A 21,931-nucleotide genomic window follows, 5' to 3' on the forward strand; every position below is an offset into this window, starting at 1 on the left:
AAATTTACTACTGAGTGAGAGAGAGGGGGTAAAGTTACTACTGTGTGAGAGAGAGGTGGTAAAGTTACTAATGATTGAGAGAGAGGGGGTAAAGTTACTACTGAGTAAGAGAGAGGGGGTAAAGTTACTACTGAGTGAGAGAGAGGGGGTAAAGTTACGACTGAGTGAGAGAGAGTAGGTAAAGTTACTACTGAGTGAGAGAGAGGGGGTAAAGTTACTATTGAGTGAGAGAGAGGGGGTAGAGTTTCTACTGAGTGAGAGAGAGGGGTAAAGTTACTACTGAGTGAGGGAGAGGGCTATAGTTACTACTGAGTGAGAGAGAGAGGGCAAAGTTACGACTGAGTGAGAGAGAGGTGGTAAATTTACTGCTGAGTGAGAGAGAGGGGGTAAAGTTACTACTGAGTGAGGGAGAGGGCTATAGTTACTACTGAGTGAGAGAGAGAGGGCAAAGTTACGACTGAGTGAGAGAGAGGTGGTAAATTTACTGCTGAGTGAGAGAGAGGGGGTAAAGTTACTACTGAGTGAGAGAGAGGGGGTAAATTTACTACTGAGTGAGAGAGAGGGGGTAAAGTTACTTCTGCGTGAGAGAGAGGGGATAAAGTTACTACTTAGTGAGAGAGAGGGGGTAAAGTTACGACTGAGTGAGAGAGAGGGGATAAAGTCACTATTGAGTGAGAGAGAGGGGATTAAGTTACTACTGAGTGAGAGAGAGGGGGTAAAGTTGCTACTGAGTGAGAGAGAGGGGGTAAAGTTACTACTGAGTGAGAGAGAGAGGGTAAAGTTATTACTGAGTGAGAGAGAAGGGGTAAAGTTACTACTGAGTGAGAGAGAGTGGGTAAAGTTACTACTGTGTGAGAGCGAGGGGGAAAAGTTACTAATGTGTGAGGGAGAGGGGGTAAAGTTACTACCGAGTGAATGAGAGGGGGTGAAGTTACTACTGAGTGAGAGAGAGGGCGTAAAGTTACTACTGAGTGAGAGAGAGTGGGTAAAGTTACTACTGAGTGAGAGAGAGGGGATAAAGTTACTACTGAGTGAGAGAGATTGGGTAAAGTTACTACTGAGTGAGAGAGAGAGGGTAAAGTTACTACTGAGTGAGAGAGAGGGGGTAAATTTACTACTGAGTGAGAGAGAGGGGGTAAAGTTACTACTGACTGAGAGAGAGTGGGTAAAGTTACTACTGAGTGAGAGAGAGGGGGTAAATTTACTACTGAGTGAGAGAGAGGGGGTAAAGTTACTACTGTGTGAGAGAGAGGGGGTAAAGTTACTAATGATTGAGAGAGAGGTGGTAAAGTTACTACTGAGTGAGAGAGAGGGGGTAAACTTACTACTGAGTGAGAGAGAGGGGGTACAGTTTCCACTGAGTGAGAGAGAGGGGGTAAAGTTACTACTGAGTGAGGGAGAGGGCTATAGTTACTACTGAGTGAGAGAGAGAGGGCAAAGTTACGACTGAGTGAGAGAGAGGTGGTAAATTTACTACTGAGTGAGAGAGAGGGGGTAAAGTTACTACTGAGTGAGAGAGAGGGGGTAAAGTTACTACTGAGTGAGAGAGAGGGGGTAGAGTTTCTACTGAGTGAGAGAGAGGGGGTAAAGTTACTACTGAGTGAGGGAGAGGGCTATAGTTACTACTGAGTGAGAGAGAGAGGGCAAAGTTACTACTGAGTGAGAGAGAGGTGGTAAATTTACTACTGAGTGAGAGAGAGGGGGTAAAGTTACTTCTGCGTGAGAGAGAGGGGATAAAGTTACTACTGAGTGAGTGAGAGAGGGTAAAGTTACTGCTGAGTGAGAGAGAGAGGGCAAAATTACTACTGAGTGAGAGAGAGGGGGTATAGTTACTACTGAGTGAGAGAGAGGGGGTTAAGTTACTACTGAGTGAGAGAGAGGGGATAAAGTTACTACTGACTGAGAGAGAGAGGGTAAATTGACTACTGTGTGAGAGAGAGGTGGTAAAGTTACTACTGAGTGAGAGAGAGGGGGTAAAGTTACGACTGAGTGAGAGAGAGGGGATAAAGTCACTACTGAGTGAGAGAGAGGGGGTAAAGTTACTTCTGAGTGAGAGAGAGTGGATAAAGTTACTACTGAGTGAGAGAGAGGGGTAAAGTTACTACTGAGTGAGAGAGAGAGGGTAAAGTTACTACTGAGTGAGAGAGAAGGGGTAAAGTTACTACTGAGTGAGAGAGAGTGGGTAAAGTTACTACTGTGTGACAGCGAGGGGGAAAAGTTACTAATGAGTGAGGGAGAGCGGGTAAAGTTACTACCGAGTGAATGAGAGGGGGTGAAGTTACTACTGAGTGACAGAGAGGGGGTAAAGTTGCTACTGAGTGAGAGAGAGGGGGTAAAGTTACTACTGAGTGAGAGAGAGGGGATAAAGTTACTACTGAGTGAGAGAGATTGGGTAAAGTTACTACTGAGTGAGAGAGAGTGGGTAAAGTTACTACAGAGTGAGAGAGAGGGGGTAAATTTACTACTGAGTGAGAGAGAGGGGGTAAAGTTACTACTGTGTGAGAGAGAGGGGGTAAAGTTACTACTGAGTGAGAGAGAGGGGGTAAAGTTACGACTGAGTGAGAGAGAGTGGGTAAAGTTACTACTGAGTGAGAGAGAGGGGGTAAAGTTACTACTGAGTGAGAGAGAGGGGGTAGAGTTTCTACTGAGTGAGAGAGAGGGGGTAAAGTTACTACTGAGTGAGGGAGAGGGCTATAGTTACTACTGAGTGAGAGAGAGAGGGCAAAGTTACTACTGAGTGAGAGAGAGGTGGTAAATTTACTACTGAGTGAGAGAGAGGGGGTAAAGTTACTTCTGCGTGAGAGAAAGGGGATAAAGTTACTACTTAGTGAGAGAGAGGGGGTAAAGTTACGACTGAGTGAGAGAGAGGGGATAAAGTCACTATTGAGTGAGAGAGAGGGGATTAAGTTACTACTGAGTGAGAGAGAGGGGGTAAAGTTGCTACTGAGTGAGAGAGAGGGGGTAAAGTTACTACTGAGTGAGAGAGAGAGGGTAAAGTTACTACTGAGTGAGAGAGAAGGGGTAAAGTTACTATTGAGTGAGAGAGAGTGGGTAAAGTTACTACTGTGCGAGAGCGAGGGGGAAAAGTTACTAATGAGTGAGGGAGAGGGGGTAAAGTTACTACCGAGTGAATGAGAGGGGGTGAAGTTACTACTGAGTGAGAGAGAGGGGGTAAAGTTACTTCTGAGTGAGAGAGAGTGGGTAAAGTTACTACTGAGTGAGAGAGAGGGGATAAAGTTACTACTGAGTGAGAGAGATTGGGTAAAGTTACTACTGAGTGAGAGAGAGAGGGTAAAGTTACTACTGAGTGAGAGAGAGGGGGTAAATTTACTACTGAGTGAGAGAGAGGGGGTAAAGTTACTACTGAGTGAGAGAGAGTGGGTAAAGTTACTACTGAGTGAGAGAGAGGGGGTAAATTTACTACTGAGTGAGAGAGAGGGGGTAAAGTTACTACTGTGTGAGAGAGAGGGGGTAAAATTACTAATGATTGAGAGAGAGGTGGTAAAGTTACTACTGAGTGAGAGAGAGGGGGAAAGTTACGACTGAGTGAGAGAGAGTGGGTAAAGTTACTACTGAGTGAGAGAGAGGGGGTAAAGTTACTAATGAGTGAGAGAGAGGGGGTACAGTTTCCACTGAGTGAGAGAGAGGGGGTAAAGTTACTACTGAGTGAGGGAGAGGGCTATAGTTACTACTGAGTGAGAGAGAGAGGGCAAAGTTACTACTGAGTGAGAGAGAGGTGGTAAATTTACTACTGAGTGAGAGAGAGGGGGTAAAGTTACTACTGAGTGAGAGAGAGGGTGTAAAGTTACTACTGAGTGAGAGAGAGGGAGTAGAGATTCTACTGAGTGAGAGAGAGGGGGTAAAGTTACTACTGAGTGAGGGAGAGGGCTATAGTTACTACTGAGTGAGAGAGAGGGGGCAAAGTTACTACTGAGTGAGAGAGAAGTGGTAAATTTACTACTGAGTGAGAGAGAGGGGGTAAAGTTACTTCTGCGTGAGAGAGAGGGGATAATGTTACTACTGAGTGAGTGAGAGATGGTAAAGTTACTACTGAGTGAGAGAGAGAGGGCAAAGTTACTACTGAGTGAGAGAGAGGGGGTATAGTTACTACTGAGTGAGAGAGAGGGGGTTAAGTTACTACTGAGTGAGAGAGAGGGGATAAAGTTACTACTGACTGAGAGAGAGAGGGTAAATTTACTACTGTGTGAGAGAGAGGGGTTAAAGTTACTACTGAGTGAGAGAGAGGGGGTAAAGTTACGACTGAGTGAGAGAGAGGGGATAAAGTCACTACTGAGTGAGAGAGAGGGGGTAAAGTTACTTCTGAGTGAGAGAGAGTGGATAAAGTTACTACTGACCCCCCCGACCACCAGAGATCAGCGGGGTACATATCAGGAACACTACAAGGACCACCAACACACCAACCGAGACCAGAGAGGATCCCCATGCAAAACAACAATATCAGACCTGCACCACTCCTGTCCCACAGGGGAATAGGACTGCTCCCAGCCAGACAGAGGGAGAGATGCACAGGACGTACGCAATACCTCAGACAGAATCAATCCATTAAGAGACAATAAGCAGATGTGCAGCAGCATCTACTTCCGCCTTATGGATCAAGGACTAATTAATAGAAAGAACTGTAACCAAATTGTTTTAACTTTTGTAGACAACTGATGTGATCTTTTTTTTCCCACACTTAGACACGACAAACACGTACCACTCTTTAACCTATCATAGTAAAAGATCAAACTTAACATGAAATCCTTATATATTTCGACCTGGAATATCCAAGGTCTACGCTCTTCACTGCGAGAAGTGAAAAGTAGGACCCCAGAGTTCATAGATGAAACTAAAGACCTAGATATTATCATTTTACAGGAAACTTGGTATAAAGGAAAAGGACACACTGGCTGTCCCCAAGGGTACACTGAGCTGGTGGTCCCCTCCAATAAATTACCAAGTGTAACCCAAGGCAGAGACTCCAGAGGCATACTGATCTGGTTTAAAACAGAACTTAAGAATTACATCAAATTTATAAAAAAGGGCGAAAACCATATGTGGCTCAAACTTGAGAGGGAGATTATCTCAAACACCCAAGATGTTTACATTTGAGCACTTTATATCCCTCCAATCGATTCCCCGTACTTTAAAGAGGACACCTTCTCCAACATGGAGGGGGAAATTATCCAATACCAGGCCCAGGGGAACGTGTTGATCTGTGGGGACTTCAATTCAAGAACGGGCGAAGAACCAGACTTCACCAATAATCAGGGAAACAATTACGTTTTCGGGAATAACCACTTTGACATCCCTTCCCTTCCATACAGGCATAACTGCGACAAGCAGTCAAATACCAACGGAAAACAGCTACTACAGCTCTGTCGAAACCTGGGTCTGTACATTGTCAATGGTAGGTTCATAGGAGACCTCCTAGGAAGATCGACCTATTGCTCACCTCTTGGCTGCAGCACAGTAGACTATATGATTACAGACTTAGACCCATCCTTTTTCAGAGCATTCACAGTCAAACCACGAACAACACTGTCAGATCACAGTCAAATTACTATGTTCCTCAAAAAGACAGAAACAAACAACATAGAAACACAACCCAGTAAACTGTACAACACCAAAAAATCGTACAGATGGGCCAAAAACGACACTGAAAAATACCAGAAAACAATTAGCAATGCATCAACTCAAGCTCTCTTAGACACCTTTCTGGATAACATATACACTCACAATAAAGAAGGCGTAAACCGGGCAGTTAGTAAACTAAACAATATTTTTGATAATTTGGCAACAAATGCAAACTTGAAAGCTCGCAAGAACAAACCCAAAACAAAAAACTATGAAAAATGGTTTGACCGAGATTGCCATAACATGAGGAAAAAACTTAGAAAAATATCAAACCAAAAACACAGACATCCAGAAAACGAGGAACTACGCCTTACTTATTGTCAGACACTAACACAATACAGAAACACACTCAGAACCAAAAAAGAGCAATATATTAAGAATACACTCAGCTCCATGGAGGAATCCATTGATTCCAATTGTTTCTGGGAAAACTTGAAAACACTACACAAAAAACAACACGACGATTTGGCCATTCAAAATGGGGACACATGGGTAAACCACTTTGAAAAATTATACCAGAAAAACACACTAAGACCAGAGCAACACCAAATATGCAAAAAACTGGAAAAGCTAGAAATGGCCATAAAAGATAACCAAAACCCGCTGGACGCCATAATAACAGAAAAAGAACTTCTTGAAAAACTCAAGGACCTGCGACCAGGAAAAGCCTGCGGGACAGACGGCATACTAAACGAGATGATTAAACACACAGACAACAAAATGAAACTGGCTATCCTAAAACTCTTCAACTTGGTTCTGAGTGTCGGTTATTTCCCTGATATCTGGAACAAAGGACTCATAACGCCCATATACAAAAGTGGGGACAAAATCGACCCAAACAACTATCGAGGCATCTGTGTAAACAGTAACCTGGGGAAGGTATTCTGTAGCATCATAAACAAAAGACTTATAAACTTCCTTGAGGAGCACAATGTCTTGAGTAAAAGCCAAATTGGATTCCTGCCAAACTATAGAACATCCGATCATATCTTCACCCTACAGACCCTAATTGACAAACACGTTCACCATAACAAAAGCAAAATCTATGCATGCTTTGTAGATTTCCAGAAGGCTTTCCACTCCATCTGGCATGATGGTTTATTCCTGAAACTTATCGAAAGTGGGGTAGGAGGGAAAACATATGATGTAATTAAATCAATGTATACAAACAACAAATGTGCAGTTAAAATTGGAGACAAACAAACAAAATACTTCCCACGGGGCGGGGGGTGACGCAGGGCTCGCCAATCTCACCGACACTCTTTAATATTTACATAAATGGATTGGCAAAACTACTTGAACAATCTACAGCACCCGGCCTCACCCTATATGAATCCAAGGTTAAATTCCTCCTCTATGCAGACGACCTGGTTCTGCTGTCACCTACTAAAGAGGGGCTACAGCAAAACCTGGACCTGATGGAGTCGTACTGCCAGACCTGGGCCCTGACAATAAATCCCCAAAAAAACAAAGTCCTTGTGTTCCAGCAAAGATCCAAACATCAGGGACCCAAAATAAATTTCACAGTAGGAACAACCAAAATTGAACAAACCACTAACTACACATACTTGGGCTTAAAAATCAGTTCTACGGGAAACTTCAAACTGGCTGTGAATGAACTGAAAGAGAAAGCAAGAAGGGCTTTCTATGCCATCAAAAAATCAATCCAAATAGAAATCCCAATTAGCATTTGGCTCAAAATTTTCAAATCAGTAATTGAACCAATTGCACTCTATGGCAGTGAGGTATGGGGACCGCTAACTCAACAAGAATTTACAAAATGGGACAAACACCCAATTGAGATCCTACATGCAGAATTCTGTAAAAGTATCCTCCGGACTCAAAGGAAAACAGTAAACAATGCATGCAGGGCGGAACTAGGCCAATATCCATTAATAATCACGATCCAAAAAAGAGCCACCAAATTTTGGAATCACCTACAAATGAGCAATCCCCAATGCTATCACTACGACGCCCTGAAATGCCAAGAGCTGACCATAAAGAAGAATACCCTCATTCAACTAGTCCTGGGACTCAGTGAAGTAACTACTAACAATACTAACAATAACCAGCCCCAGGACAGTGACAGGGTAACACAAAGAATTCGACCCAACACAATCGTCGCTAAGCAAAAGGAAAAATATCTGACATATTGGGCAGAAACAACAAAGACCCAAAGCAAACTCAATTGCTACTTGGCCCTAAACAGACAATACAACATAACTGATTACCTGACCATGGTAAAGGATAACAAACTGAGAAGAACCTTGACAAGGTACAGACTTAGCGAACATAGCCGAGCGATCGAAAAAGGCAGACACAGGCAGACCAGGCTGCCAAGAGAGGACAGGATATGCTCTCACTGCAGTCAGGGAGTGGTGGAGACAGAGATGCACTTCCTCACAGCTTGTGGAAAATATCAGGGCATCAGGGAGAATTTCTACCAAAAATTCTCACAAATATGCCCTGATTTCAGAAACCTGAATGACAACCAAAAACTCCCATTCCTACTGGGAGAGGAGAGAAGCTGCATAACACTGGCGGCACACTATGTTACAGCTTGCCATGAACAGAGAGACAACCAGTAAACTAAGAAAAGAATATATATAAACAAGGCGAACTTATATTTACACACTCAGGGATATACCTGTTTATACACTGTATGAATAGAACTGCGTTTATGTGCTAAACCATAAATGTATTTTGATGCTTTGGCAACATAAGATGTAACTTATCATGCCAATAAAGCGATTTGAATTTTGAATTGTGAATTGAGTGAGAGAGAGTGGGTAAAGTTACTACTGAGTGAGAGAGAGTGGGTAAAGTTACTACTGAGTGAATGAGAGCGGGTAAAGTTACTACTGAGTGAGAGAGAGGGGGTAAACTTCCTACTGAGTGAGAGAGAGTGGGTAAAGTTACTACTGAGTGAGAGAGAGGGGGTAAAGTTACTACTAAGTGAGAGAGAGGGGGTAAAGTTACTACTGAATGAGTGAGAGGGAATAAAGTTACTACTGACTGAGAGAGAGAGGGTAAAGTTATTACTGAGTGAGAGAGAGGGGGTAAAGTTACGACTGAGTGAGAGAGAGGGGGTAAAGTCACTATTGATTGAGAGAGAGGGGGTAAAGTAACTACTGAGTGAGAGAGAGGGTTAAAGTTACTACTGAGTGAGAGAGAGGGGAGAAAGATACTACTGAGTGAGAGAGAGGGGGTAAAGTTACTACTGAGTGAGAGAGAGGGGGGTAAAGTTACTACTGAGTGAGAGAGAGAGGGTAAAGTTATGACTGAGTGAGAGAGAGGGGATAAAGTCACTATTGAGTGAGAGAGAGGGGGTTAAGTTACTACTGAGTGAGAGAGAGGGGGTAAAGTTGCTCCTGAGTGAGAGAGAGGGGGTAAAGTTACGACTGAGTGAGAGAGAGAGGGTAAAGTTACTACTGAGTGAGAGAGAAGGGGTAAAGTTACTACTGAGTGAGAGAGAGTGGGTAAAGTTACTACTGTGTGAGAGCGAGGGGGAAAAGTTACTACTGAGTGAGGGAGAGGGGGTAAAGTTACTGCCGAGTGAATGAGAGGGGGTGAAGTTACTACTGAGTGAGAGAGAGGGGGTAAAGTTACTACTGAGTGAGAGAGAGGGGGTAAAGTTACTACTGAGTGAGAGAGAGAGGGGATAAAGTTACTACTGAGTGAGAGAGATTGGGTAAAGTTACTACTGAGTGAGAGAGAGAGAGGGGAAAGTTACTACTGACTGAGAGAGAGGGGGTAAATTTACTACTGAGAGAGAGAGAGGGGGTAAAGTTACTACTGAGTGAGAGAGAGTGGTTAAAGTTACTACTGAGTGAGAGAGAGGGGTTAAATTTGCTACTGAGTGAGAGAGAGGGGGTAAAGTTACTACTGTGCGAGGGAGAGGGGGTAAAGTTACTAATGATTGAGAGAGAGGGGGTAAAGTTACTACTGAGTGAGAGAGAGGGGGTAAAGTTACTACTGAGTGAGAGAGAGGGGGTAAAGTTACTACTGAGTGAGAGAGAGTGGGTAAAGTTAATACTGAGTGAGAGAGAGGGGGTCAAGTTACTACTGAGTGAGAGAGAGGGGGTATAGTTACTACTGAGTGAGAGAGAGGGGGTAAAGTTACTACTGAGTGAGGGAGAGGGCTATAGTTACTAGTGAGTGAGAAAGAGAGGGCAAAGTTACTACTGAGTGAGAGAGAGAGGGCAAAGTTACTACTGAGTGAGAGAGAGGGGATAAAGTTACTACTGACTGAGAGAGAGAGGGTAAATTTACTACTGTGTGAGAGAGAGGGGGTAAAGTTACTACTGTGTGAGAGAGAGGGGTAAAGTTACTACTGAGTGAGAGAGAGAGGATAAAGTTACTGCTGAGTGAGAGAGAGAGGGTAAAGTTACTACTGAGTGAGAGAGAGGGGGTAAAGTTACTACTGAGTGAGAGAGAGAGGGTAAAGTTACTACTGAATGAGGGAGAGGTGGTAAATTTACTAATGAGTGAGAGAGAGGGGGTAAAGTTACTACTGCGTGAGAGAGAGGGGATAAAGTTACGACTGAGTGAGTGAGAGAGGGTAAAGTTACTACTGATTGAGAGAGAGAGGGCAAAGTTACTACTGAGTGAGAGAGAGGGGGTAAAGTTGCTACTGAGTGAGAGAGAGGGGGTTAAGTTACTACTGAGTGAGAGGGAGGGGATAAAGTTACTACTGACTGAGAGAGAGAGGGTAAATTTACTACTGTGTGAGAGAGAGGGGGTAAAGTTACTACTGAGTGAGAGAGAGGGGGTAAAGTTACTACTGAGTGAGAGAGAGGGGGTAAAGTTACTACTGAGTGAGAGAGAGAGGGTAAAATTACTACTGAGTGAGAGAGAAGGGGTAAAGTTACTACTGAGTGAGAGAGAGTGGGTAAAGTTACTACTGTGTGAGAGCGAGGGGGAAAAGTTACTACTGAGTGAGGGAGAGGGGGTAAAGTTACTACCGAGTGAATGAGAGGGGGTGAAGTTACTACTGAGTGAGAGAGAGGGGGTAAAGTTACTACTGAGTGAGAGAGAGGGGGTAAAGTTACTACTGAGTGAGAGAGAGGGGATAAAGTTACTACTGAGTGAGAGAGATTGGGTAAAGTTACTACTGAGTGAGAGAGAGAGGGTAAAGTTACTACTGAGTGAGAGAGAGGGGGTAAATTTACTACTGAGTGAGAGAGAGGGGGTAAAGTTACTACTGAGTGAGAGAGAGTGGGTAAAGATACGACTGAGTGAGAGAGAGGGGTTAAATTTACTACTGAGGGAGAGAGAGGGGGTAAAGTTACTACTGTGTGAGAGAGAGGGGGTAAAGTTACTAATGATTGAGAGAGAGGGGGTAAAGTTACTACTGAGTGAGAGAGAGGGGGTAAAGTTACTGCTGAGTAAGAGAGAGTGGATAAAGTTACTACTGAGTGAGAGAGAGGGGGTAAAGTTACTACTGAGTGAGGGGGGGTAAATTTACTACTGAATGTGAGAGAGGGGGTAAAGTTACTTATGAGTGAGAGAGGGACGGTAAAGTTACTACTGAGTGAGAGAGAGGGGGTAAAGTTACTACTGAGTGAGGGAGAGGGCTATAGTTACTACTGAGTGCGAGAGAGAGGGCAAAGTTACTACTGAGTGAGAGAGAGGTGGTAAATTTACTACTGAGTGAGAGAGAGGGGGTAAAGTTACTTCTGCGTGAGAGAGAGGGGATAAAGTTACTACTGAGTGTGTGAGAGAGGGGGTAAAGTTACTACTAAGTGAGAGAGAGGGGGTAAAGTTACTACTGAATGAGTGAGAGGGCATAAAGTTACTACTGACTGAGAGAGAGAGGGTAAAGTTATTACTGAGTGAGAGAGAGGGTGTAAATTAACGACTGAGTGAGAGAGAGGGGGTAAAGTTACGATTGATTGAGAGAGAGGGGGTAAAGTTACTACTGAGTGAGAGAGAGGGGAGAAAGATACTACTGAGTGAGAGAGAGGGGGTAAAGTTACTACTGAGTGAGAGAGAGGGGGGTAAAGTTACTACTGAGTGAGAGAGAGAGGGTAAAGTTACTACTGAGTGAGAGAGAGGGGTTAAAGTTACTACTGAGTGAGAGAGAGGGGGTAAAGTTACGACTGAGTGAGAGAGAGGGGATAAAGTTACTACTGAGTGAGAGAGAGGGGGTAAATTTACTACTGAGTGAGAGAGAGTGGGTAAAGTTGCTACTGAGTGAGAGAGATTGGGTAAAGGTACGACTGAGTGAGAGAGAGAGGGTAAAGTTACTACTGAGTGAGAGAGAGGGGGTAAATTTACTACAGAGTGAGAGAGTGGGGGTAAAGTTACTACTGAGTGAGAGAGAGTGGTTAAAGTTACTACTGAGTGAGAGAGAGGGGGTAAATTTACTACTGAGTGAGAGAGAGGGGGTAAAGTTACTACTGTGTGAGAGAGAGGGGGTAAAGTTACTAATGATTGAGAGAGAGGGGGTAAAGTTACTGCTGAGTGAGAGAGAGGGGGTAAGGTTACTACTGAGTGAGAGAGAGGGGGTAAAGTTATTACTGAGTGAGAGAAAGTAGGTAAAGTTAATACTGAGTGAGAGAGAGGGGGTCAAGTTACTACTGAGTGAGAGAGAGGGGGTATAGTTACTACTGAGTGAGAGAGAGGGGGTAAAGTTACTACTGAGTGAGGGAGAGTGGGTATAGTTACTACTGAGTGGGAGAGAGGGGGTAAAGTTACTGCTGAGTGAGAGAGAGGGGGTAAAGTTACTACTGAGTGAGAGAGAGGTGGTAAATATACTAATGAGTGAGAGAGAGGGGGTAAAGTTACTACTGCATGAGAGAGAGGGGATAAAGTTACTACGGAGTGAGTGAGAGAGCGTAAAGTTACTACTGAGTGAGAGAGAGTGGGCAAAGTTACTACTGAGTGAGAGAGAGGGGGTAAAGTTACTACTGAGTGAGAGAGAGGGGGTTAAGTTACTACTGAGTGAGAGGGAGGGGATAAAGTTACTACTGACTGGGAGAGAGAGGGTAAATTTACTACTGTGTGAGAGAGAGGGGGTAAAGTTACTAGTGAGTGAGAGAGAGGGGGTAAAGTTACGACTGAGTGAGAGAGAGGGGATAAAGTCACTACTGAGTGAGAGAGAGGGGGGAAAATTACTACTGAGTGAGAGAGAGTGGATAAAGTTACTACTGAGTGAGAGAGAGTGGGTAAAGTTACTACTGAGTGAGAGAGAGTGGGGAAAGTTACTACTGAGTGAGAGAGAGGGGGTAAAGTTACTACTGAGTGAGAGAGAGGGGGTAAACTTACTACTGAGTGAGAGAGAGTGGGTAAAGTTACTACTGAGTGAGGGAGAGGGGGTAAGGTTACTACTGAGTGAGAGAGAGAGGGTAAAGTTACTACTGAGTGAGAGAGAGTGGGTAAAGTTACTACTGAGTGAGAGAGAGGGGGTAAAGTTATTACTGAGTGGGAGAGAGGGGGTATCGTTACTACTGAGTGAGAGAGAGGGGGTAAACTTACTACTGAGTGAGAGAGAGTGGGTAAAGTTACTACTGAGTGAGTGAGAGGGGGTAAGGTTACTACTGAGTGAGAGAGAGAGGGTAAAGTTACTACTGAGTGAGAGAGAGTGGGTAAAGTTACTACTGAGTGAGAGAGAGGGGGTAAAGTTATTACTGAGTGGGAGAGAGGGGGTATCGTTACTACTGAGTGAGAGAGAGGGGGTAAAGTTACTACTGAGTGAGGGAGAGGGGTAAAGTTACTCCTGAGTGAGAGAGAGTGGGTAAAGTTACTAATGAGTGAGAAAGAGGGGTTAAAGTTACTACTGAGTGAGAGAGAGTGGGTAAAGTGACTACTGAGTGAGAGAGAGGGGGTAAAATTACTCCTGAGTGAGAGAGAGTGGGTAAAGTTACTACTGAGTGAGAGAGAGGGGGTAAAGTTGCTACTGTGTGAGGGGGGGGGATAAATTTACTACTGAATGAGAGAGAGGGGGTAAAGTTACTTATGAGTGAGAGAGAGAGGGTAAAGTTACTACTGAGTGAGAGAGAGGTGGTAAAGTTACTACTGAGTGAGAGAGAGGGGATAAAGTTACTACTGAGTGTGAGAGAGAGGGTAAAGTTACTACTGATTGAGAGAGAGGGGGTAAAGTTACTACTGAGTGAGAGAGAGTGGGTAAAGTTACTACTGAGTGAGAGAGAGGGGATAAAGTTACTACTGAGTGAGAGAGAGGGGGTAAAGTTACTACTGAATGAGTGAGTGGGAATAAAGTTACTACTGACTGAGAGAGAGAGGGTAAAGTTATTACTGAGTGAGAGAGAGGGGATAAAGTTACGACTGAGTGAGAGAGAGGGGATAAAGTCACTATTGAGTGAGAGAGAGGGGGTAAAGTTACTACTGAGTGAGAGAGAGCGCTAAAGTTACTACTGAGTGAGAGAGAGGGGAGAAAGATACTACTGAATGAGAGAGAGGGGGTAAAGTTACTACTGAGTGAGAGAGAGGGGGTAAAGTTACTACTGAGTGAGAGGGAGAGGGTCAAGTTACTACTGAGTGAGAGAGAGGGGTTAAAGTTACTACTGAGTGAGAGAGAGGGGGTAAAGTTACGACTGAGTGAGAGAGGGGGGATAAAGTCACTATTGAGTGAGAGAGAGGGGGTTAAGTTACTACTGAGTGAGAGAGAGGGGGTAAAGTTGCTACTGAGTGAGAGAGAGTGGGTAAAGTTACTACTGAGTGAGAGACAGAGGGTAAAGTTACTACTGAGTGAGAGAGAAGGGGTAAAGTTACTACTGAGTGAGAGAGAGTGGGTAAAGTTACTACTGTGTGAGAGCGAGGGGGAAAAGATACTTCTGAGTGAGGGAGAGGGGGTAAAGTTACTACCGAGTGAATGAGAGGGGGTGAAGTTACTACTGAGTGAGAGAGAGGGGGTGAAGTTACTACTGAGTGAGATAGAGGGGGTAAAGTTACAACTGAGTGAGAGAGAGGGGATAAAGTTACTACTGATTGAGAGAGATTGGGTAAAGTTACTACTGAGTGAGAGAGAGAGGGTAAAGTTACTGCTGAGTGAGAGAGAGGGGGTAAATTTACTGCTGAATGAGAGAGAGGGGGTAAAGTTACTGCTGAGTGAGAGAGAGTGGGTAAAGTTACTACTGAGTGAGAGAGAGGGGGTAAATTTACTACTGAGTTAGAGAGAGGGGGTAAAGTTACTACTGTGTGAGAGAGAGTGGGTAAAGCTACTAATGATTGAGAGAGAGGGGGTAAAGTTACTATTGAGTGAGAGAGAGGGGGTAAAGTTACTTCTGAGTGAGAGAGAGGGGAAAAGTTACTATTGAGTGAGGGAGAGGGGGTAAAGTTACTACCGAGTGAACGAGAGGGGGTGAAGTTACAACTGAGCGAGAGCGAGGGGGTAAAGTTACTACTGAGTGAGAGAGATGGGATAAAGTTACTATTGAGTGAGAGAGCTTGCGTAAAGTTACTACTGATTGAGAGATTGGGTAAAGTTACTACTGAGTGAGACAGAGGAGGTAAATTTACTACTGAGTGAGAGAGAGAGGGTAAAGTTACTACTGAGTGAGAGAGAGTGGGTAAAGTTACTACTGAGTGAGAGAGAGGGGGTAAAGATACTACTTAGTGGGAGAGAGTGGGTATAGTTACTAATGAGTGAGAGAGAGGGGGTAAAGTTACTACTGAGTGAGGGAGAGGGGTAAAGTTACTACTTAGTGAGAGAGAGAGGGTAAAGTTGCTAATGAGTGAGAGAGAGTGGGTAAAGTAACTACTGAGTGAGAGAGAGTGGTTAAAGTTACTACTGAGTGAGAGAGAGGGGGTAAAGTTACTGCTGAGTGAGAGAGAGTTTAGTAAAGTTACTACTGAGTGAGAGAGGGGGGGTAAAGTTACTACTGAGTGAGAGAGAGGGGTAAAGTTACTACTGAATGAGAGAGAAGGGGTATAGTTACTACTGAGTGAGAGAGAGAGGGTAAAATCACTACTGAGTGAGAGAGAGGGGGTAAAGTTACTACTGAGTGAGAGAGAGTGGGTAAAATTACTACTGTGTGAGAGAGAGGGCGAAAAGTTACGACTGAGTGAGGCAGAGGGTGTAAAGTTACTACCGAGTGAATGAGAGGCGGTGAAGTTACTACTGAGGAGAGAGAGGGGGTAAAGTTACTACTGAGTGAGAGAGAGGGGGTGAAGTTACTACTGGGTGAGAGAGAGGGGTTAAAGTTACTACTGAGTGAGAGAGATTGGGTAAAGTTACTACTGAGTGAGAGAGAGGGGGTAAATTTACTGCTGAGTGAGAGAGAGGGGGTAAAGTTACTACTGAGTTAGAGAGAGTGGGTAAAGTTACTACTGAGTGAGAGTGAGGGGAGTAAATTTACTTCTGAGTGAGGGAGAGGGGTTAAAGTTACTACTGTGTGAGAGAGGGGTAAAGTTACTAATGAGTGAGAGAGAGGGGGTAAAGTTACTACTGAGTGAGAGAGAGGGGGTAAAGTTACTACTGAGTGAGAGAGAGGGGGTAAAGTTACCACTGAGTGAGAGAGGGTGGGTAAAGTTACTACTGAATGAGAGAGAGGGGGTAAAGTTACTACTGAGTGAGAGAGAGGGGCTATAGTTACTACTGAGTGAGAGAGAGGGGGTAAAGTTACTTCTGAGTGAGAGAGAGGGGAAAAGTTACTATTGAGTGAGGGAGAGGGGGTAAAGTTACTACCGAGTGAATGAGAGGGGGTGAAGTTACAACTGAGCGAGAGCGAGGGGGTAAAGTTACTACTGAGTGAGAGAGATGGGATAAAGTTACTATTGAGTGAGAGAGAGTGGGTAAAGTTACTACTGATTGAGAGATTGGGTAAAGTTACGACTGAGTGAGAGAGATGGGATAAAGTTACTATTGAGTGAGAGAGAGGGGAAAAGTTACTATTGAGTGAGGGAGAGGGGGTAAAGTTACTACCGAGTGAATGAGAGGGGGTGAAGTTACAACTGAGCGAGAGCGAGGGGGTAAAGTTACTACTGAGTGAGAGAGAGGTGGTAAATTTACTACTGAGTGAGAGAGAGGGGGTAAAGTTACTTCTGCGTGAGAGAGAGTGGATAAAGTTACTACTGAGTGTGTGAGAGAGGGGGTAAAGTTACTACTAAGTGAGAGAGAGGGGGTAAAGTTACTACAGAATGAGTGAGAGGGCATAAAGTTACTACTGACTGAGAGAGAGAGGGTAAAGTTATTACTGAGTGAGAGAGAGGGTGTAAATTAACGACTGAGTGAGAGAGAGAGGGGGTAAAGTTACGACTGAGTGAGAGAGAGGGGATAAAGTTACTACTGCGTGAGAGAGAGGGGGTAAATTTACTACTGAGTGAGAGAGATTGGGTAAAGTTGCTACTGAGTGAGAGAGATTGGGTAAAGTTACGACTGAGTGAGAGAGAGAGGGTAAAGTTACTACTGAGTGAGAGAGAGGGGGTAAATTTACTACAGAGAGAGAGAGTGGGGGTAAAGTTACTACTGAGTGAGAGAGAGTGGTTAAAGTTACTACTGAGTGAGAGAGAGGGGGTAAATTTACTACTGAGTGAGAGAGAGGGGGTAAAGTTACTACTGTGTGAGAGAGAGGGGGTAAAGTTACTAATGATTGAGAGAGAGGGGGTAAAGTTACTGCTGAGTGAGAGAGAGGGTGTAAGGTTACTACTGAGTGAGAGAGAGGGGGTAAAGTTATTACTGAGTGAGAGAGAGTAGGTAAAGTTAATACTGAGTGAGAGAGAGGGGGTCAAGTTACTACTGAGTGAGAGAGAGGGGGTATAGTTACTACTGAGTGAGAGAGAGGGGGTAAAGTTACTACTGAGTGAGGGAGAGGGCTATAGTTACTCCTGAGTGAGAGAGAGAGGGCAAAGTTACTACTGAGTGAGAGAGAGGTGGTAAATATACTAATGAGTGAGAGAGAGGGGGTAAAGTTACTACTGCGTGAGAGAGAGGGGATAAAGTTACTACTGAGTGAGTGAGAGAGGGTAAAGTTACTACTGAGTGAGAGAGAGAGGGCAAAGTTACTACTGAGTGAGAGAGAGGGGGTAAAGTTACTACTGAGTGAGAGAGAGGGGGTTAAGTTACTACTGAGTGAGAGGGAGGGGATAAAGTTACTACTGACTGAGAGAGAGAGGGTAAATTTACTACTGTGTGAGAGAGAGGGGGTAAAGTTACTACTGAGTGAGAGAGAGGGGGTAAAGTTACGACTGAGTGAGAGAGAGGGGATAAAGTCACTACTGAGTGAGAGAGAGGGGGTAAAGTTACGACTGAGTGAGAGAGAGTGGATAAAGTTACTACTGAGTGAGAGAGAGTGGGTAAAGTTACTACTGAGTGAGAGAGAGTGGGGAAAGTTACTACTGAGTGAGAGAGAGGGGGTAAAGTTACTACTGAGTGAGAGAGAGGGGGTAAACTTACTAGTGAGTGAGAGAGAGTGGGTAAAGTTACTACTGAGTGAGAGAGAGGGGGTAAAGTTACTACTAAGTGAGAGAGAGGGGGTAAAGTTACTACTGTGTGAGAGAGAGTTGGTAAAGTTCCTAATGAGTGAGAGAGAGGGGGTAAAGTCACTACTGAGTGAGAGAGTGGGGGAAAAGTTACTACTGAGTGAGGGAGAGGGGGTAATGTTACTACTGAGTGAGAGAGAGGGGGTAAAGTTACTACTGAGTGAGGGAGAGGGGGTAAAGTTGCTACTGAGTGAAAGAGTGGGTGAAAAGTTACTACTGAGTGAGGGAGAGAGGGTAAAGTAACAACCGAGTGAATGAGAGGGGGTGAAGTTACAACTGACTGAGAGAGAGGGGGTAAAGTTACTACTGAGTGAGAGAGAGGGGGTAAAGTTACTACTGAGTGAGAGAGATGGGATCAAGTTACTATTGAGTGAGAGAGAGTTGGTAAAGTTATTACTGAGTGAGAGATTGGTAAAGTTACTACTGAGTGAGTGAGAGGGGGTAAGGTTACTACTGAGTGAGAGAGAGAGGGTAAAGTTACTACTGAGTGAGAGAGAGTGGGTAAAGTTACTACTGAGTGAGACAGAGGGGGTAAAGTTATTACTGAGTGGGAGAGAGGGGGTATCGTTACTACTGAGTGAGAGAGAGGGGGTAAAGTTACTACTGAGTGAGGGAGAGGGGTAAAGTTACGACTGAGTGAGAGAGAGGGGATAAAGTCACTATTGAGTGAGAGAGAGGGGGTAAAGTTACTACTGAGTGAGAGAGAGCGTTAAAGTTACTACTGAGTGAGAGAGAGGGGAGAAAGATACTACTGAATGAGAGAGAGGGGGTAAAGTTACTACTGAGTGAGAGAGAGGGGGTAAAGTTACTACTGAGTGAGAGGGAGAGGGTAAAGTTACTACTGAGTGAGAGAGAGGGGTTAAAGTTACTACTGAGTGAGAGAGAGGGGGTAAAGTTACGACTGAGTGAGAGAGAGGGGATAAAGTCACTATTGAGTGAGAGAGAGGGGGTTAAGTTACTACTGAGTGAGAGAGAGGGGGTAAAGTTGCTACTGAGTGAGAGAGAGTGGGTAAAGTTACTACTGAGTGAGAGACAGAGGGTAAAGTTACTACTGAGTGAGAGAGAAGGGGTAAAGTTACTACTGAGTGAGAGAGAGTGGGTAAAGTTACTACTGTGTGAGAGCGAGGGGGAAAAGATACTTCTGAGTGAGGGAGAGTGGGTAAAGTTACTACCGAGTGAATGAGAGGTTGTGAAGTTACTACTGAGTGAGAGAGAGGGGGTGAAGTTACTACTGAGTGAGATAGAGGGGGTAAAGTTACAACTGAGTGAGAGAGAGGGGATAAAGTTACTACTGAGTGAGAGAGATTGGGTAAAGTTACTACTGAGTGAGAGAGAGAGGGTAAAGTTACTGCTGAGTGAGAGAGAGGGGGTAAATTTACTGCTGAGTGAGAGAGAGGGGGTAAAGTTACTGCTGAGTGAGAGAGAGTGGGTAAAGTTACTACTGAGTGAGAGAGAGGGGGTAAATTTACTACTGAGTTAGAGAGAGGGGGTAAAGTTACTACTGTGTGAGAGAGAGGGGGTAAAGTTACTAATGATTGAGAGAGAGGGGGTAAAGTTACTACTGAGTGAGAGAGAGGGGGTAAAGTTACTTCTGAGTGAGAGAGAGGGGAAAAGTTACTATTGAGTGAGGGAGAGGGGGTAAAGTTACTACCGAGTGAACGAGAGGGGGTGAAGTTACAACTGAGCGAGAGCGAGGGGGTAAAGTTACTACTGAGTGAGAGAGATGGGATAAAGTTACTATTGAGTGAGAGAGCTTGGGTAAAGTTACTACTGATTGATAGATTGGGTAAAGTTACTACTGAGTGAGACAGAGGAGGTAAATTTACTACTGAGTGAGAGAGATAGGGTAAAGTTACTACTGAGTGAGAGAGAGTGGGTAAAGTTACTACTGAGTGAGAGAGAGGGGGTAAAGATACTACTTAGTGGGAGAGAGGGGGTATAGTTACTAATGAGTGAGAGAGAGGGGGTAAAGTTACTACTGAGTGAGGGAGAGGGGTAAAGTTACTACTTAGTGAGAGAGAGAGGGTAAAGTTGCTAATGAGTGAGAGAGAGTGGGTAAAGTTACTACTGAGTGAGAGAGAGTGGTTAAAGTTACTACTGAGTGAGAGAGAGGGGGTAAAGTTACTGCTGAGTGAGAGAGAGATTAGTAAAGTTACTACTGAGTGAGAGAGGAGGGGTAAAGTTACTACTGAGTGAGAGAGAGGGGTAAAGTTACTACTGAATGAGAGAGAAGGGGTATAGTTACTACTGAGTGAGAGAGAGGGGGTAATGTTACTACTGAGTGAGAGAGAGGGGGTAAAGGTACTACTGAGTGAGAGAGAGTGGGTAAAGTTACTACTGAGTGAGAGAGAGGGGGTAAAGTTACTACTGAGTGAGAGAGAGGGGGTAAAGTTACGACTGAGTGAGAGAGATGGGATAAAGTCACTATTGAGTGAGAGAGAGGGGGTAAAGTTACTACTGAGTGAGAGAGAGGGTTAATGTTACTACTGAGTGAGAGAGACGGGATAAAGTTACTACTGAGTGAGAGAGAGTGGGTAAAGTTACTACTGAGTGAGAGAGAGGGGGTAAAGTTACTACTGAGTGAGAGAGAGGGGGTAAAGTTACTACTGAGTGAGAGAGAGAGGGTAAAGTTACTACTGAGTGAGAGAGAGGGGGTAAAGTTACCACTGAGTGAGAGAGAGTGGGTAAAATTACTACTGTGTGAGAGAGAGGGGGAAAAGTTACTACTGAGTGAGGGAGAGGGGGTAAAGTTACTACCGAGTGAATGAGAGGGGGTGAAGTTACTACTGAGTGAGAGAGAGGGGGTAAAGAAACTACTGAGTGAGAGAGAGGGGGTAAAGTTACTACTGAGTGAGAGAGAGGGATTAAAGTTACTACTGACTGAGAGAGAGAGGGTAAATTTACTACTGTGTGAGAGAGAGGGGGTAAAGTTACTACTGAGTGAGAGAGAGGGGGTACATTTACGACTGAGCGAGAGAGAGGGGAGAAAGTCACTACTGAGTGAGAGAGAGGGGGTAAAGTTACTACTGAGTGAGAGAGAGTGGATAAAGTTACTACTGAGTGAGAGAGAGTGGGTAAAGTTACTACTGAGTGAGAGAGAGTGGGTAAAGGTACAACTGAGTGAGAGAGAGGGGGTAAAGTTACTACTGAGTGAGAGAGAGGGGGTAATGTTACTACTGAGTGAGAGAGAGTGGGTAAAGTTACGACTGAGTGAGAGAGAGGGGGTAAAATTACTACTAAGTGAGAGAGAGGGGGTAAAGTTACTACTGTGTGAGAGAGAGGTGGTAAAGTTACTAATGAGTGAGAGAGAGGGGGTAAAGTTACTACTGAGTGAGTGAGAGGGAATAATGTTACTACTGACTGAATGAGAGGGTAAAGTCACGACTGAGTGAGAGAGAGGGGATAAAGTCACTATTGAGTGAGAGAGAGGGGGTAAAGTTACCACTGAGTGAGAGAGAGGGGATAAAGTTACTACTGAGTGAGAGAGAGTGGATAAAGTTACTACTGAGTGAGAGAGAGGGGGTAAAGTTACTACTGAGTGAGAGAGAGGGGGTAAAGTTACCACTGAGTGAGAGAGGGTGGGTAAAGTTACTACTGAATGAGAGAGAGGGGGTAAAGTTACTACTGAGTGAGAGAGAGGGGCTATAGTTACTACTGAGTGAGAGAGAGGGGGTAAAGTTACTTCTGAGTGAGAGAGAGGGCAAAAGTTACTATTGAGTGAGGGAGAGGGGGTAAAGTTACTACCGAGTGAATGAGAGGGGGTGAAGTTACAACTGAGCGAGAGCGAGGGGGTAAAGTTACTACTGAGTGAGAGAGATGGGATAAAGTTACTATTGAGTGAGAGAGAGTG

This window comes from Somniosus microcephalus, chromosome 1, assembly GCF_052327205.1.
Source record: "Somniosus microcephalus isolate GS21.2 chromosome 1, FLI_Smic_1.0, whole genome shotgun sequence".
NCBI classification, from domain to species: domain Eukaryota; kingdom Metazoa; phylum Chordata; class Chondrichthyes; order Squaliformes; family Somniosidae; genus Somniosus; species Somniosus microcephalus.